Raw genomic sequence first — 3,754 nt, forward strand, 5'->3', positions numbered from 1 at the left:
CCCTCTAGCAAAAACTGTACCTATCTTTTGTCATCTTCAGTAAGTGTACGTGCCTTGAGAACTGCTTATGTCATTTTTTATAACAGCATCTGAACATCTAAACACTGAACAAATGCTAGGAAGCATATGAAACAAAGCGAGCCAGCTACCAGAACTTTTTGGTTTTTCGAGACAGGGTTTCTCTGCAGCTTTGGAGCCTGTCCTGGAACTAGCTCTTGTAGACCAGGCTGGCCTCGAACTCACAGAGATCCACCTGCCTCTGCTTCCCAGTGCTGGGATTAAAGGCATGCGCCACCACCGCCCGGCTTAGAACTTTATTTGAAATAATACTATTATAATCAATACTGAGAAAAATAAAAATGCTTGTGTGGGCATTTCAAATCCCTCTAGCCAACTACTAATTCAAATTCCAACTTATGCATGTATTACCATGGTATATATGAATCTTGATACACTGATGCTTTATTGTATTATGGAGAGTTAATTTATTTTTAAAATGCTAAAAATATTATAGATAACAGATTTTAATCTTATCAAGATGTTATCAATAGTGGGAAAATAGGAAAATCTCAGCAACTGCTCTACTTAAGGACTGTGGCGCTAACTAGATATCTTTTGCCACTAAATGAAATTTCTATTGCCAGGAAAGGGCTACATGTAATTGAGTTGTAGGGCAATGGAAGCCCATGGAGACCCCCAAATATCCTGTGCTGTTGCCAGGAATTGGTTGCTTTCCCCAACTTATGGGAAGGCTCTGTTGCTTAAGACAACATCTATATAACTCGTGGAACATAGGGAAGTCAAGCTGGTCCCTACCTTGTACCTTCCTGTCTACTGACTAGTGTTCATGGAAGGTACTCTGCCTGCTACCACAGGAGAAAGGTAAACACCAACCCAGCTAAACCCTTTGATTTATAATGGTGACCTGCAATAGTAGCTCATAAGAGTAACCAACCACTATCTGATTGAATTTAAGCTCCATTCCATGAGATGGAACATTATCATCATGGTTGGAAGCATGGTGGCATGCAGACAGATTTGGTGCAGGAGATATAGCTGAGAGTCCTACATTCAGATCAGCAGGCAGCAGGCAGAGAGAAAGAGCCAACTAGGTCTATCTTGAGCTTATAAAACCTCTAAGTCCACCCCCAGTGACACATTTCCTCCAAATAACCCCTACTCTTGTCCTAATCCTTTTAAACAATTCTACTCCCTAAGAGCCTGTGGGGACCATTTGCATTCAAACAGCTACAGAACCCATATCTGACATTGCTTGGGTAAGAACCTGAGATTAGGTAGGCCGTGGGCCTAGGGGAAAACCAAATCCTATTGTTCTGTTAAAGAAACAGAGCGATAAAATGCCCCCAATGACATTTGGGTATACTCAAATCTTACTCAGCTATCATTATAGGAGCTTCCTCCCGCAGGATATGTAGCCCACAGGTAGACAATGAACAGAAAGTGAGAGGCTTTGGAACATTCAGTCCTAAATGGGATGTCACCATCAAGTCCCTCTCCTCAGGGCTCAGGGAAATCAGAGGAAGATGATTCATAAGGGTGGAAGATAGCAAAGGAAAGTGCCTTTCTGACACAGGAGGACGTATGCACATATGAATTCACAGGGACTATGGCAGCATACACAGGGCCTGCACAGGTTCAAGCCAGAAGGGTTCCCACACTGAGTGGGTGAAGTGGACACAAGTGATGGATGGGTCCCTAACTAAGAAGCTATCTGCAATTGATACCCACATTCGCTAGGTATACAAACCACATTTAATGGCAGGTCCCAGACCTAGCAGAAGATGGTCAACCCAAAACTAAGTCAATGGTATTTTAGGGGATTTTTTGGTCTCATATTGTTTTGTCTAAACACCTTTTATCTTATTGGTCTTTTGTTTATATATTATGGCTTTTGGTTTTGTGTTTTTAATGGGGTTTGCTTTTGTGTCTGCATGTATATGGTTTTTTTGTTTGTTTTTTAAAGAGAGAGAAACTAGATGTGGAGTCAGACAGATAGGGAGGTTGGGAGAATTTAGGCAGATATCGGGTAGGGGAACCATGATCAGAATATGTTGCGTGAATTTTCAATTAAAAAAAAAAAACAGGAGAATTCTGGAGCTACACATTTCAGTTTTTAACTTTCATTTATTTCTTCTAATTATTAAATGGAGAGGGGTTATTAGCACCACTTAAGTATGATGTTTTTCATATCTCAAAATTAAACTAATGAATCTTCTAATAATGAACATGGTTTTGTATAAAAATAAATTGAGAACTTTGAACGAAGAAAAATGGTAGACGGGGCACCTGGCCCTCTTCTGATTTTCAATGTGTTTCTACTGCTGCCATCTAGTGTTTAATCTCTCTTATTTTTAGGATTAATTTGCATTACTCTGTATGCCACTCTGGAAGAAATTTGGATATTCTAATTTTTTCTGTTCAATGATCTTCCTAGCTCAACTTATTTAGGACCCAAGTGAACATAACCATAATGGCACCTTCCATTTGTGCGGCTCTTTGCTGTTTGTTAACTTCTTCTACACGTTTGCCACTCCCAACAATCATTACTGACAGCAATGATCCTGTGACCACAATTCTCTAGGTTAAATAATCACAGAACGTGAGCACCAGAAAGACTTATTAAAGCACGCACAACAAACTACCACAAGTAAATGGAGGGAAATGGAAACAGTCATTATGATGAGGTAATAAGGCCCAGAAAGACAAATGTCTCATATTTTCTCTGGTTTACTTATGAATGTTACCTTTGAATCTTCAGGTATATGTGTTCCATTTGGACTAACCATAGAGGTCAGGAGACTAATAAGGAGTAACAAAGGTGGCCTTCAATAGAGGATAAATAGGCTGCAGTGGTATAAAGTTTGATAGGGGAATAATGGAACAGGAAGGGTTGAATCAGCTTGGGAATGGGAAAATTGGGTAGAGGAGGGAATATGGGAAAGGAGAACTGCCACTAAAGACCTTTAAAAAATCTTATGTGGAGACCTACTATCATAGAAGCTTTCTAGAACACACACACACACACACACACACACACACACACACTGAATTAACCTACAATTGGACAACAATGCAACAATGCCTCTATTAGATACCACAGGCTAATAAACAAAGGGCCCAGAGTTAAAAACTGGGTTACCTCTTTTAGATCTCCCCAGATATTACAGGCTATTGCCAATGTTCTTGGTTAACCTACCAAACTTGATGGCAAGACCACTTTTGCCAAAGACATCACATTCTTAAGACAAAGAACATGAAGAAATAAAGCTGGCAACTTCTCTCTTAATGACTGGTGGTTTGAATAGGTATGGCTCCCATGAACTCATGTGTTTCAATGCTTGGCCTATAAGGAGTGGCCCTATTAGGAGGTGTGACCATGTTGGAGAAAGTGTGTCACTGTGAAGATGGGCTTTGAAGTCTTATATGCTCAAGCTATCTATACCCAGTGTGGTAGACTGTTCACTTCCTGTTGCCTAAAGTTAGAGGTAGATCTCTCAGCTCTCTCCCTAGCACCATGTCTGCCTGTAGGCTGTCAAGCTTCTCACCATGATGATAATGGACTAAACTGCTGTAACCATAAACCAGCATCAATGACATATTTTTCTTTATAAAAGTTGCCATGGCCATGGTATCTTTTCACAACAACAGAAACCCTGACTAAGATGATGACTAGCTTTCATACTACTGGGAATTGTTAATGCATGCTATCAGAAGAGAAAAGTCTTACCAGGCT

Source organism: Alexandromys fortis, unplaced genomic scaffold (assembly GCF_014885135.2).
Source record: "Alexandromys fortis isolate MF-2015 unplaced genomic scaffold, M_Fortis_MF-2015_v1.1 scaffold_188, whole genome shotgun sequence".
Lineage (NCBI taxonomy): Eukaryota > Metazoa > Chordata > Mammalia > Rodentia > Cricetidae > Alexandromys > Alexandromys fortis.